A 15576-nucleotide genomic window follows, 5' to 3' on the forward strand; every position below is an offset into this window, starting at 1 on the left:
GGAACAATGCTGTCAACTTGACATGGAGTGAAGTGGCCATTGTGGTGCTGAGATTGTTTAGGACTGAACTGGTTGGACAGCATCTTTACTGATCAAGAGAGTAAGGAGGGCAAGCCTGCCTGCCTCTGTGCAGTTAGGGGCCTGGGAAAGCTTTATGATGAGAAGTGTCCAATTTCGGAATCCACCGCTTCCCCTACCTCCCCCAAGAAGAAAGAGTACCCTTAGTCAAAATCTCAATGGGCTCCTCTGCAGGGCTTGTTGTGTTGACTCAATCTAATTGGTCTTTAATGTGGTTCTTAAATAGTTGAGGAATAATTGTGAACACTGTAATTGTGTGGGTGGGTAAAAATTTCAACCAAGTTGATGGAAAGGGTGTGTGGGGGCACAGGCAGTAAACTGAGGAAAGAAAAAAAATTATTTTTACCCCCAAAAAGCTGCTGTGTACCTCCAGTGTCACTGTGGTCAACTTTTCTCCAGGACCAGCTCAGGAAGCCTGAGCTACCGGTGACCCTAAAGGGGGCATTACATGATTGAACACTTCAAATGCCCAGTGTTGTTCCTGTACACACTGGCTTAAAAATGGGCATGAGCCGGAATGATTTTAGGGACATCTAGAAGAAAATAAACTGGGAGGTTCCTGTAGCTGTTGCAGCTTGGTATTAAAGATGAGAAAAACTGTGGAGAGGACACAGAGCCCCAAAGAGGCTTTGAACCAGCCTGCAATAAGACCATGGAACACTCAGCTTCTTAACTTACTTCACCGAGAACAGATAATGATACCTCACATTGTGGGATGAGAATTTCATAAGCTCCCTGAGATCCTTAGATGAAAGCTGCTACTGATCCGTAGACTATTATTATTATGAGACTTTACTTTTCTGTAAATAAATGTTATAGCTGCTTCTCTCTGACTCTCTTGCTCTAAATGAGGTCAGATTCAGCCTCTCTCATTGGCTGACTCTTGCCCTGTCTTCAGGACCACAGTTCTGCGTGGAAGCACTGAGATGAGCTGGAAGGAGCTCTGATAAGGGTTCAGGAAATTCTGTGCAAAATTTCAGACAAGCAGCTTCCCCTCACAGGACCTCAATTTTCTCATCTCTAAGAGTCCCTTTCTAAGGTCCGTTCCAGCTCTGTAGGTTTGTGATTTTATCAAAGAAACACAACAAAAAGTCAACTTCTAATTGCAAATGTTTATTGAGTCTCTGGTATGAGGTAGGCACTGTTTTAGGTACATGGCCTAAATTGGTGAACAAGGTCACTTATTTTAGTTGGGAGAAAAGAGATGAGACAGTAAGCAGTAAGTATTAATATGTAAGTAAATTCTGTCATTGTTAGAAGGGGATATGTCCTATGCAAAACCAAAATAATGTGGTAAGGAGAATTGGAAATGCAGGCAGAAGTGCAATTTAAAAAATGTAACAAAGAGGAACTTTTCCATTATAAGACTTACTAGATCAAGTCCGTCATTAAGGGAGTGGGGGCTGTAAATCTCTCCTTTGGAGATTTTTTTTAGGAAGTGAAATCTATTCATGTTTTTGGATTCAGGCATATTCTTGTTTGAATGTAGAAGGGTTAAATGGATTACCCTTTTGAAGGCTTTCTTTTTACATGATTTAGTGGTGTGTGCAGGGGTTGCTCCAGAATTTGTGTGTGTGCATAAATACATATACATATACATATACAGAAGCACACACACATACACACACACTTTCTTCTTAAGGAACAGTAGAAGTCAGAGTTGGGGGGCCCAGATGCTAACGCACCTCCACACCAGCTCTGAAAAGGCCAGGTAGTGTGCCATAATGCTATAGCTCTCCCACCCTGCCATTTCACAAGGGAAAAAACTGAAACCCCGAAATGCTAGCAAGTCACAGAAATCCCGGTGAATCAGGGATGGGTAATGGAACTTGGCAGTCCTCTGGCCTCTTCACTCCTCCCTGCATTCCTTTTTCAATGAGATTGGCAGCTCAGTTGTTTTCTGTTCGCCTTCTCTCTTGCTTGTCTACCACTTCTACTCCCACGGTTGTATACTTAAATAGTAATAAAACGATAGAATACTCGCTCTAACTCTTATGTATCCAGACCCACCGAATCCAGTGTCAGAATGATATGAGTCAAAGAAATACAATCTAGTGACAACTTGACTTGTCTTTCTCAATACTATAGAGGGATATAGAATTACAGCAATACTTATTTAAGTCCGTCTTTCTCCCTCCAGCTTTCCTCACCCTTTACAGCCCTTACAAATGAGCCCCCAAGCCTTTCCTAACTGTGGCCCACCTGCTCTCCCACCTTTCCTCCTGATTCTGCATCACAAAACTCCCCCAAACAGGTCAGGGCAAAGGCAAGAACCAGGAAGGCAAAGCCAGAGTCCACATGAGCAGCTGGGAAGAGTAATCCTGGGAACGTGTGTTACCAACTTCCATTCCCTCACACGATCATGTGTCTCTGCGCTGCACTAGGCATTCTTCTATCTTACCTTATATAATTTAATCCTCACAGAAATCCTGTGTGGTAGGTACTGAGATCTTCATTTTACTGATGAAAAAACCACAGTCAGAGAAGCTTAGTGACTTGCCTGGTGTCATGTGATAGAGAAAATGCTAGGATTTGAGCCCAGGTCTGTGTAGTTATCAAAACTGTGCTCTAGCTGCTAAAATGCTACCCTCTATAGAATATAAATCCCAGAGGATCTAAGTGATTTCAGTTGCCAAATTAATGAAACTCGCCGTCTGGTGTTCATATTAAGGCAATTAAATTGGTTTTCAGCTAAGATCTTGAAAGGACAGTAGCTACATGGAAAAGAGGATGCCTCCCCCAAAAGGCTTGTGTAGTGGAATGTTTGTTTTGTTGGGGATCATGGAGAGCTGTCTAGGCCGCCCTGCCTGCAGTCCAGAAAGATCCCAGCAAGGCCTGTGGACCACCATTCCTGTGCATCAGAGGCAATGGCCTTCTGACTCTGTCAGTCTTTTAGCAGGTTTTACACCCAGCAGATGATCATGTTAGGCCTGTCCATCTGAGACAATGCCTGCAATGCTCAGAGATGGGAGCTCAGAGGAGTTTTCAGAAGTACTGAAAACTTGAAACGATTCCTTCATCCCCAGAATAAAGATTCTTTCTGACAAATGCATTGGTTCAGTTTGTGAACTTGATTCAGATAACCTTAGGAGTGAAAGTGTGCAAGACCTCATTTTGTGGCTACCTGGTAACACCTTGGCTGAAAGCTAGTTGTTCACTTTAATAGTGAGTAGTGGAGGGAAAAGGGTCTGAAAACGAAAGAAGGCCTAAGAGACCAGAGAAGAAAAATAGCTAAACCCAAACCTAAGGAAATACAAAGTGAAATTCAGAGTAATGACTGGGGGAAGGTAGAGCAAAATAGATGAGACAGAGTGAGCAATGAAAGGTAAGTTAGAGCAGAACTCTATGTGACCTGAAAACAAGGCAAGAGGGAGAATTGTACTATAGACAAGGGTTCAGAGTCATGGGCAACAACATCACCTGATGTTAACAAGATGCAGTATAGAGTTCTGTTCTCATCCATGATGGCGTCAAGGCTTTCTCGTATATTTCAGGAGAAGCTTAAGTCGAGTGTACAGAGAGCTTTTGCATGAGTTCTTTTTCCACATGCCTGAGAATGTATTAGTTACCTCAAGAGGAAAATCATTTGAAAGTAGAGGCATTAATATTTACCATCATCCAAGTTGCCCCTTAATAAACTATGAAGAGACCAGCGCAGAGTGACAAGAGCTTAGGATAGATTCTGTGGCAGTGGCCCACCCAATGATGTTATCACAAGTGAGTCATTACCAAATGCATTCTTCACATCTTGCAAAAGATGTTTTTCAACTTTCCAAAGTTTGCAGTGGGGATTTTTTAAAGACCATGTACCCACAGAAGAGCAGTTGATGCTTTTCCTTTGTAGAGCTGCTGTAGAGCTGCTATGCTTTTTAAACTATTTACCCAGTTTGAAATGTTATTTGACTTCTGAGTATTCTATACCCACAGCCGATGACTTTATGTACTCCTTGCTTTCAGTTCCTGAGGCGTAATGTATGCCGAACTGATTAAAAATAGCTTTCTAATGAAATGGTTGGGTGTGTTGTTACAATATACGTCAGATACAAATGGGAACTTCTTTCCTCAGGAAATTTGATAAACTGAAGGTCAATTTGAGTGTTTATATATATTCTGTGAGAATGTTTTGTCCTTCCTCATGGCTTCCTTTTCAAAATGACCAGTTAATTTGGGCTTCCCACCCAGACACATATTTTAACACTTGTAACAGTTAGCTGAGGTCCGTTACGGTAGCATGATACAGGAGCTTGGATTAAATGTTGACCAGCAGAGCCTGCGAGTGTGTAGAATCTTAAAGGAAAGCAGAGAGAGTCCTTATTAGTTCAGATATTGGATATTTTAAAAGTAAGAGGGGATGGTTTTTATCCCTTAGATCTTGGCCCTCAGCAACATGTGAAAAGCTCCCATTCTTTATAAAAGGGGGAAAAAAGTATAAAATTTTTTGCCTGACATTTTCTCCTCAATGCCAAACTTACAGAAAACCTTAATGCTTGAGGTGGCATGCATATTTTGTCTAATCCAGTGTTTTCTCGAAATTTGAGCCGTTATTTAAAAGTCAGGATATTTCACATTTTTTTTTTTTTAATGCAGATTTATGGCTTTTCTTTAAAACTAGGATGATCCGGCAGCACAAGGCCAACATGGCCTCTCAGCAGCCATGACTGGGGCTGGAGCCGCATAGTGGCCACCACTGCAGGTGGTTTCTGGGACCTCCGTTCGGTTCCCTGTGGGTCCCCACACCTGTAGCCTATGGCCACAAGTGTCAGTTGCCATTCATAATCACTGTTAATCACTGCAAATGTACTTTAGATTTTTGCATAATTGACAAGAATTTGTCTGTACCCACCTGATAACATGAAAGAGACAGAGAGACATAATCTCACTTGCTCCCAGCTCACCTCACTTGTGTGTGAGCCGCCCTGTGGCGTGTGATCTACACCTACTGCTCATCCCCTTACACCCTGTTTTCACCCTGCTGCAGTTGTATTTCCACTGCTGCTGTTCTGCTGTCGCAGCCCTGTGGAAATTAGAGCTTTCTCTTGTGTGACAAACCCTTTCTTGGGTCCTCGTGCTCCTCTACCTCTTTGACAGTCAGTGATGGTGTGGTTGACCAGCACTCCCTCTCAACGCTGTCCTCCCCTAGCCTCTGTGACTCGACTCTCTCTTGCATTTCCTTCTACTTCTCACTCATCTCTCAGTTTGCTTTGCAGCCTCAACCTCTACTGCCTTTTTCAATTACTGTGATCCCTTTATCAAGTATTACATGAACTTTCAGGTTGTGTTTTTACAATTCAGACAATACAGAGGTATGTCAAGTCTTTTTTAAAAAAATTGTTCTCCTTCCCACTCTCCTCAGAGTTAGTCATGGTTAACCCCTGGACAGTTGTCTTTCCTGACCCTTTTCCATGTAACCTAGCTTGTTTGTTGTTGTTTAACATAAATAGGATCGTTTTATAGCTACTGCTACTGACCCTGGTCCACATAAATAGATGTCTACCTTACCTGTTTTATGATCTGCCAGCTACTTAAATGTTGGTATTTCCCAGCATAGCATTTTGAATAATTCCAGTGCTTATATCATTTTTTTTTTTTTTAATAATTGTGCATCTGTTTTTCCTAAGATTCTGAGCTGGTAACAATAGTGTCTTTTCATGCTCCCTTGGCTGTATGTACCTGTACATTCAGTGAGTGAATGAATGAATGTTGGCATTTTTGCTCATTCAGTTAGATCCTCCCAATATATATTATGCAGAGAATACTAAATTATATCATAATTTAAATTCAAACGTAAATATCCTAAGCGCTGTGGTAAACATATTAGTGTAATTATTATAAGGTACAGTTAATCTATTTCTCAGGTCATTTCCTAATAGTAATATATTAATTTTGCTTTTCTCATTAAGATCACCATACTATTCAAAAGAGAATTCTGCACACCATTTATTTTGGTTAGGAGAAATATTGGTGGCTAGTTGTTTCTGTTTTGTATATTTTGAATGAGTGTGTATTTTGGCATCTCACCAAGACAGTATTTTTGTATGCAATTCATTCTTCATAAAAGTATCTTTAAAGGGAATATAAATGCATCATGGTTGTATAAAGAGAATTGCCTTAACACAGCATCTCTTCAGTAGGAAAATTGTTGAGGTTTATGAAGTGAGCCTTGTCAGATATGATTTGAGCTGTCTTGCTAAGGGTTCCCATTCAGTATCATGCACTGTTCTCAGCCCTGATTTAAGGAGAAACCAATGAGAACATCTATCATCTGATAGCCGTGGGATATCATCCAAGCTTGTGTCATGGTCCTGTAATGTTCCCGGGTTTGTGGAGTGAAGAAGCTAACACTTGGGTATTTGGAATTTATTCTAAAGCTGTTTTTGTCAGGGGTGGATGACTTTCTCATTCTTGAGTTGAAATGAGACTTTTAAATATTCCTAATAACTCTCTTATCGCCAGAACCTCTGCATGAGACACCAAGGGTGAGTGTTTGAGAATAGTATTTTTTAAATTTATTTGGGTATTTTTTTTAAAGTGGAGGAGGTGAGACTAATTTATGAGCAGCAGTGAGCTGAAGTCAGTTGGTCACTAACAGTCCGTATCAAGCCACGATCCCTTCTTGCACAAATTTGAAAAACGTGTAAACAAACACAAAGTAGGTAGTAAAGAAGCAGGAAAATGAAAACTACACAAAGACCTCTACAGTCCGTGCATCTGTAAAACTAATTAAAATCTGCCTAAGGGGTTAATGGAGTGGCTAAAACTCAATTTAATATGGGCCATGGTCTCAGGGAAGGCAGTTCAAGTACTATGTTTTAAAGACAGGTTCAGAGAAGAAAGAATATTTTATTTCAGGGACTGTCATAAAACAGTCCACGATTTAGTTGGAGACTTGAAGTGAGTTCATATTATGGAAGGATTTAAATGTTGGAATAAGAATTTGGATGACTTCAACAAGGAACAGAAAAGGAATAAAATGATTCTGCCCATACTGATACCTTGTATTTATAGATGTACTATAGTTTACAGACTCCTTTTGGGAATGTTGTTTTATTTTATCTGCACTAAATCTTAATGAAAATCTCAAGTCTGTGTGAAGACTGAATCTCCAGGATTGCTGATGGCAAGCTGGGCCTGGATGTAGGGGATTAAGGGAAGAGAGGAGAGGCAGACACGACTCTCTCTGAGTTTCTGCGCATCTGACCAAAATAGGGAATGGAAAGAGGCAGTTTGGGTGAGAAGAGATGATCCAACCTAGCCAAGACTAGTGAGGAGAGCTGTATTGGCACGGCATGACAGTGTTAAATGTCAGGTCCTGGGGGATGAGAACAGTGAAGTGAAGATGTTGCTGGTGAACTTTGCAAGAACCTGTTTTGCAGCTTGGTGAGCTTGAGAGCCAGAGTCTGAGTGGGGTGAAGCAGAGCCGGATGGTCCAGGAGACACGTAGTTAGGCAATGGAGGAGGCTGATGGATTCAAGGGGAGAAGTAACCAAAAGAGAAACATGAGGGTCAAACGATGCTTGTAAATCAGGGAGCTGCTACGATGCTACAATTTAGAGAAGCAGCAGCATGACAGCATGAGATCGTGTTCCGTGTTGTTTATTTGCAATTTGTTGAATTTTACCTCCCTCAGGAAATAGCTGTGGCTCAAAGGCAGACAGCTTTGGGTAGAGGCACATGACAGCAACATTGGAGACAGCTAGTCCGCAGTGGCAGCAGCAAGGCAACAGACCAGGTACTCGTTACCATGGAGGGAGCTGGGCTCCTGGGGTGGGCTGTGGGCATTGAACAGCACAGTCCACCAGGTTGGCCAAGCATCTTGCAAATTAGTGGTACAAACATCAAACATGTGTGATCATTACCACTGAAAACATAACTCAGAGCTCATGCCCATAGGGTTGTCTTCATATATATGCCTTCTTAAAAAGGAGTATTTACAACATTAAGTCCATAATCAGCTTGATCAGATCAAGCCAGCCACCCTTATGCCTGAGGTACTTATAAATGCTTTGTGTGTTGGGTGTGTGCTGCTGCTGTGCTCAGCGGCCACCTGAATTGATATGGCACCCAGAAATTGCACAAAGGGAAGTGGTAGAGGTGTGTGTTTTCTCCCAGTGGTCCATCTTTGTTTCTCTCAGCCTTTCACCTTGCCGCTGCTGTGCAGGATTATTTCGGTTGAAATACTGCAAGACTGAAATATATAGCTTGTTCTTGGCGTGGTGAACCCCTGTATTGGCATGGCATGAGATAACTGTCAGCAGATTTCTGGAATTCACATAAATGGCATCCAAAGGAAGAGGCTGTCAGTCATCAGGTCGTCTGTATGCTCTTTGCTATTCTCACAATTGGCTGATTCTTCAGGGCACATGTGCATAGATGGAGCATTTTTTGGCCCTGACTCTTGCTTTCAGAGGCTGGCCAGAATCACAGCCAGGCACTGTTGTAACCAGACAGTGCCCCAATGGAGGAATCACGCTGCTCTTGTTGGAATCCAAAGAGAGACTTTGTCATTTGTTTATTAGGGATACTTATATTTTATCCTGGATTGAAAATAATAATTACCAGAAACCATTAGTTATTAACACAAGCTGTCCACTTTGAAACTCAATCCAGCATTTAAGAAAAGCAATGTATCTTTGCCAAATAACTTGAGGTCTTTTTGTGTGAAGCTGACAGATGGAGTCCATTGATGATGAATGCACTTGGATGCACACGGAGTCCAGGAGAGCATCCTTGGGCCATGAGGGTTTGCCAGAAAGTTAACAAGGCTGAGTTCAGAAGGGCTGTGGACAGAGAAAGTCAAACCAGTGAAATAGCATGCGTGGAGATTCTTTTTTCAGTGGGATAGCTACCAGGGCATTTATTGCACCTGCTTTAAAATGATACACCATGTATTCATTTACTTTTAGCCATATTATAGGAGTAACTTGCAGAAAAGAGGACTTTTAGTACAATAGTACTTGAGAAATCAAGGCAAAAGAAATTGTCTTAAATTTTACCCTGTGAATGTTTTCTGTTACTTAATAATACTTCTATAGCTTGAGTGGTTGGGATAAAAATTTAAAGAATAGGACTTCCCTCAACCAAATAGAAAATATGTGGTTGCTGTGTTTAAAAAAAAAAAAACAAAAATACAGAAAAATATATAGAAAAAGGTGATAATTATCCAAATCCCACCTATATATACACAGGTAGATATACATGATTTCATGTAATTGGGATCGTACTCTATAAGCTAATCTATAATCTGTTTTGATCACTCCTTTCTATGTTGTTGAATATAATTTTACATCAAAATTTTAATGCCTGCATAAAATTCAGTTGTACATGTTTATCCTGTTAATTTATTCATGGTGACAATTCATTCATCAAATATTTTTTTTTCAGTCTTACCATGTAGTAGACACTATGCTACATCCTGGGGATGCAGCAGCAAACTCCTCTCTCAGTGGATATTTAGGTTATTGCTGATTTTTCTGTTAGAAGCAACACTGCATTGAACATCCAGTACTGCAACATGTGTCTCTGAATACTTTATTTTCTCCTTAGAATAAATTCCTAAGAGAATTGGCTGGTCAGGGAGTTGGCACATTTTGAAGTCTGATCCGTATTTATTGCCTAAACATTCGTTACTGGAAGTGTCCGATGATGCCAGGTTTTCCATATTCTCATGATAATAGTTTTTGTTGGGTACCATCTTTGCAAACTTGAGAGGTGAAAAATTATACTCTGCAATTTTAACTTGTATGTATTTGATTTTTCAGTGTGCTTGGAATGAGAGTTTTAACTACTAAGAAATTGTGACCTCCATATGATCTATGGAGTACAATTTTCTTTGAGTCTTAATTTTATTTCCCTTAAAAAGAAAGATCTTTTTTTATTTTCTCCTTCGGGGTCAGGTTAGAATCAGTGAGAGGTTGTCTATTTCAGGCAACTGAATCCTTACTGAAAGGATGTTGTATAAATATTACTACTGACTTAAATCTAGTTGGTTTTAGCATCGTGTAACTATTATCAGAGCTTTTGCTCTAGTTGTTAGTGTGGCATAAGGAAGATTTATTTAACTCGAAGATGTATTTAACTCAGAGATAACCCTTTGAGTTAAATATGTTTAAATTTGTATGACTTGATTAATTGCCTTTTGTTTTCAATAGATGCCATATTTTTGACAACATAAAAGAACAAAGAGGCCTTTAAGGAGTACCTAAAAAAAATCATATGGGTAAATGCCTAAAAATATATGGTCTCCATTTAGCTTATCACCTAGCTATGTAGCATTTAAATTTAAAAAAAAAATACTGTCTATTTTCTGGCCACAAGTGAAATTCAGCAGTAGCTGAACAAGACAGATACGCCGGGCATGGTGGCTCACACTTGTTATCCCAGCACTTTGGGAGGCTGAAGCAGGTGGATTGCCTGAGCTTAGGAGTTCAAGACCAACCTGGGCAACGTGGCGAAACCCCGTCTCTACAAAAACTACAAAAATTAGCACACACCTGTAGTCTCAGCTGTGAGGCTGAGGTGGGAGGATTGTTTGAAACCCAGGTTGAGGCTACAATGAGCCATGATCACACCACTGCAGTCCCGCCTGGGCAACAGAGAAAGACCCTGTCTCAAAAAAAGAAAAAAGAAAAAAAAAAGAAGTACTCAGAGAACAGGATATAACTCCTTTACTGAAGTTCCACTACTCAAAGATGACCAATGTCTCTGGCCTTTGGAGTATTTTATTCTAGTATTTTTTTCCTCTAGTTATATATTCTACAAAAATGGAACCATACTAAGACTGTACAGCATTTTGAATCTCAGCAAATGTGTATAGTTATTAACAATGAGAGGGAGTGGTTACCTAGATTTTTTTTTAATACTGGTTTAATGGGGAATTTTGTTTGTGTTGCTGTTTATTTGTAATAAAATTTTTATTGGAATGAAAATTATGTATAATTGAAAGATATTTTAGACAATTAAAACTATAAACATTTCAGTTCCTCCTAATTCATTGTTCAGATCTCCTGCTTATTATGCAATGAGAAATAATATGACCATTTTCTCTGTTATTTGGGAAGATGTTTAAACAGTTTACAGGCTGCAGGAGACTGCAGCTATAGCCATTTCCTGTTGCTTCTACTCCTGGAGAACATGGAGGGGTTGTTGGGCTGACTGAATGTAAACTGCCTGAACAGGTGTCTGCTCTGAATCTTTCGCAGCTCTCCAACTCTCATCCAGTGTGATTGAGCTGGATTTCATGAGATAGTTCTGTTATTGAATACTGTCAAAATTAAATTTTTCGGTATTAAATTTGTTTTGAGGGAAGCCAGCTCTTCAAAGAAGCCTATTAGGAAATCCTTTTAAAGCACACCTGTGTACATACACACATGCAGAACTGTGAATTCACCAGCTTGCCTGCCTTGCCTGTTTGAGATTATCTAGGAATTAGATTTTATAATTTTTTTGAAAGTTGAGAACTCACCTGTTGGCTTCACTTATGCGTATGTGTTCAACAGTCAAATCCTTGCTTGCGTTTCTGCCCCATATAGAGTAGAACTTCCATGTGAATTCGTTTTAATGGAAAAGGAATTATTTTTATTTTATTGCCATCTCTCGCTTTTTGTTACAGAACAAGAATGGAGTTGTTTTGAAGGCTCAGACCAAATAGATATTTTAAAAATATGTATTGTGTTTGGCATTGATCCTTGAAAATATCTTTGTCACTGGGTGAAATTCATAATTTAGGTTTATATAATATTTTCTTAATTTAATTCTACACAGTATATATTATTCTAGACTATGTATATACAATTTTTTGCATTTTTTTCCATTTCAGATTCTTAATTATTTCCAACTTTGCATTAGCATAGATCAAATTTTACCTGTATTTAATTTAGAACTTTAATTATTTCTTTAATCTTCTAGGAAATTTCAGATGCTTGCAGTGAAAAAAAATCTTCTTGTGCTTCAGGTTTTACTTTGTTTTGTTTTGGGTGAGAATCTGGGACCTCATCAATGAAAATGGCTTTATTATTTGGCTTTATTATTCTCCTCCCCACTTTTGTCTTTAGAATTATAACAACTCATAAAACCAGAGCCAATTCTGAAAGTTTCCCCAAATGTTAGGTTTTGTTTTCTCCCCATCATTTTTACCTATTTCTAAAATGTTGAATAGGAATACTGTTTGAAGTCAATTGTTGGTGTGGGATTTTTCCCTTTAGCTTTTCAAGTCCTCCAGAGCAAACGTACTTTCTCTTTACAGAGTGAACGTAAGTCAAGACAGCAGTGAGGCACTCTGGCGTTGGGACCTAGTGAGAAATTAAGGTTTGCTAGTGCTGGTTCCAGGGTGATCTGAACTCTTGTACTTCAGCTCATGTCTTGCTGGGACAGATCTGAAAGAAGATCCATCTCCGTCAGTTTTCTTGATACTTCTGTGCCTTCTGCCTGGCAAGGGCGTCAGAGCCATGGGAACTTAGAGGTATCAAGGGCTCCCCACCTGTCCTCAACCCACTTGCAAGTTTCAACTCACACCTCTTTGAGGACACTCTGGCATCCACGCACATCCTCTTACCACATAGTGGAGATCTCCGTTAGTAGCTAACATTCATCTAGCGCTTCTAAGACCTTTAATATTTCACTGCTGCTTTTTGGAAATCCTGTGAAATAGGGGTCATTATTATCTCCATTTTGTAGATAGCAAAACTGAGGCCTACAGAGCTAAAGTAGCTGATTTAAGTCTGCAACTTATCATTATGGTCTGGAGTCTGTTGGAGTCCTGCATGCTAGCCCTTAACCACAGCACTCAATACCTCTTTCTTCCCAGCAGATTCCGATAAAGTGAAATTTGAAGGCCCTAAAAAGTATTTGAGAAACACTGTGATTTCATTTATTGGGATTTGACCTACATTCATTCTGGGAATATTGTCAAGATGAGATGTAGTTTGTAAATGAGGCTAGTGCAGTATGATTATTCTCTCAAGTTTGCGTTTCATAAGCTGGAGTCATTTGCTCATGCTGTGTTTTATAGAGTCTTCTTGAAGCTGTTGGGTTCTCTGGTGGTTAAGGATAATATCTTTATTAAATTGCTGCTGTGGTAGGCCTTGGTAAAGTTCAACTGGGTGGGGTGGGGAAGCTCTTTGAACTCTTTCAAAAATCACCAAACTACAGATAATCACAAATCTAGAAGAGGGAAAATATCAGTTATTTGACTTTGAAAACAAATCCAACTTTCTATTTTGGAAATTACTTGCAAGACAGTAAGTCTGTGATTTTACAACACAATTGCCCTTGCAGGTTTAAAATTAGAAGTAAATATCATAGTAAATGCTCATTCAGTAGTTGTTTAATGAATGAATTAATTATATTGTTTGTATAACTTTGAGGAACTAGAAAGATGAGTGAGGCAATCTCAATGTGTACGTGAGGGCAACAATCGTGTATAATATCTACTTGGCACTTTATAGAGGGCATGACTCTCTCCATAAAAATATTTAGTATGTTTATGATGTCTTTTATCTAAAGAACTTCATGCTTTAGATATTAGTTAATTCTCAAAACACTACGCTGAGGAAGGTGAGTGACACACCCCTCATTTATAGATGAAGAATTTGCAGTTGAGACTGGTTAAGTGTGACTAACTCAAAATTGATTAACACTGGTGGTAGGAGACTTGTCTCTGGCCCCATTCTGTGCCTGTGACCTGCTCTTTGACGTTCGGGAAGCTTTATAGCCGCCTCCTGTCCAACCTCCCTTCCTCCCTTAAAAAAAAAAAAAAAAAAAAAGGAACATTTCTGATTTAATTACCCCCATAAAGGAAGAGTGATAATTTAGCTGTGTAAGCATATTTGGTTTCTAAGTATACAACTAAAGTATTTCTAGCCATTTCTCCCCAAACTCTTTCTCTTCACACAGTTCCACAAAGTGCACACCAAGCAGATGGTACAGACAAGCACATGGATTATTTACAGCCAGTACAGTAGACGAAGGCATATGTGCTAAGCCCTCTTATACCCACTCCCTGGGAGCCATTAACACATCCATTTAGATGAAAGAGTCTCGGGGTTTTGCCATGGGCATTTCTGCTACACTCCCCTGAAGCATCACCATCTGCCCTGCCTCCTCCCAGAGGCCCTGTCACCCCCACTCCTGCCCAGCCAGTCACAGCCCTGTTCTTCCGAGTGCCCTCATTCACTTAGATACAGAGCTAATAGCAGCTGCTGTTTTTCACTTAAACCAGTTCAGCTCTATGTCTACCTGAATTCCTTCTACCTCCATTGATGTACAGGGCTCTTTAAAAGGCTACCCTTGGGCCAAGTTCAGTTCCCTACGGTTCCATATAACTGTTTTGAGCACTGTCCACGCTTTAAACTGGGTCCTGGGGTGCAGAAGGTCCTAAGACTTGGTCCCTTGGAGCCAGTACGTTTGTTTCTTCCTTTGTGCTGCAGTTTCAAGGCTATACCTGTGATGCCTGGAGAGTCCCCTTCTTCCAGATCTGTAGACCAGCTCCCTCTGCTTGTCCTTGGCCCACAATAGACCCTGCAGTGCCCACATCTAATCTCTATAATCTGACAGTTTAGCAACCCACAGCTAACTAGCAATACCTTCCCCATTTTTGAACTCCAAATTCCTGGCAGAACAATCTAATTAGTTTAACTTATCTTTTTAAACCAAACTACAACTTGTAGGTTCCTAGCCAGTACAGGAATGAGCCTCTTTTGCATCAGTTGTTCACCCCTGCCCCATCATATGTAAGGTCACCTCTACCCTCGTCATATGTAAGGTCAAGTAAGGTCAGAACAGATTCCCAGAGAAGGGGATAAGGGTGGGGCAGTCACCCAAAAATGTACAGATGTGCTTTGAGAGATCATGAAATACAAAACTACATTCTTCCCTTTGTCTTCTAACAAGTCTATTTGTGAAACTGGATTCAGTTAGAATAAGGAGCACAGAAGCTATTTGACTCACACTGTCCAGTGTTTGCAGTACTTACATTTACAGGTCCAATCCTTATACTGCATGCATACCCCAAGCCCTACAACCTGCTACTGCCCATTATGGCATCTTTAAAACCTTTCCTTTTGAAAGTTTCCTCTAAACTTTATGGCTTATGTAAAATTAAAGTCTGTTTGTTTCCTGTAATTCTAGCAACTTAGTAAATCTAAAGAAATTCATAAATGAAATCATACAGCATAAAAAAAAATTTCTGTATCTTGTGTTCCTAAAACTGGGCTCCTAGAGTTAACAGCTCCTGACTACTTGTATATTCAGCAAAGGCAGAGGCAGAAGACAGCCATGTTTGCCACATATATCAGCTGGTGCCAGGCAAGGTTGGCTCCCGTGCCAAGCAGCTCCAATTATTCTTTAGTAAAACACACTTTTATTCATTGAGGAGGAGTTGCTTGCCAATGTATTATACAATTATATAGTGAATGGAGAACAATGGATGCATTGTAGAAATATTTTTAAAACAAGTAAACAACAGTGGATAGGAAAAGGACCCTAACTCCAAAGTGAAGACTG

General features: G+C 40.0%; 1 protein-coding gene across 5 annotated transcripts in view; it reads left to right on the top strand.

The window, feature by feature from the left end:
- Positions 1 to 15576, top strand: part of FYN (FYN proto-oncogene, Src family tyrosine kinase) — a 208470-nt gene that overhangs the window by 46583 nt on the left and 146311 nt on the right. The window contains exon 3 of one of the 5 annotated variants that reach the window (XM_023219049.3): positions 7706 to 7807. The exons of the other annotated variants lie outside the window; for them this stretch is intronic. The gene's annotated coding sequence lies outside the window, so the exon portion shown is untranslated. The remainder of the gene's footprint in view (positions 1 to 7705; positions 7808 to 15576) is intronic. 5 annotated transcript variants of the gene reach the window in all.

This window comes from Piliocolobus tephrosceles, chromosome 5, assembly GCF_002776525.5.
Source record: "Piliocolobus tephrosceles isolate RC106 chromosome 5, ASM277652v3, whole genome shotgun sequence".
Taxonomy (NCBI): domain Eukaryota; kingdom Metazoa; phylum Chordata; class Mammalia; order Primates; family Cercopithecidae; genus Piliocolobus; species Piliocolobus tephrosceles.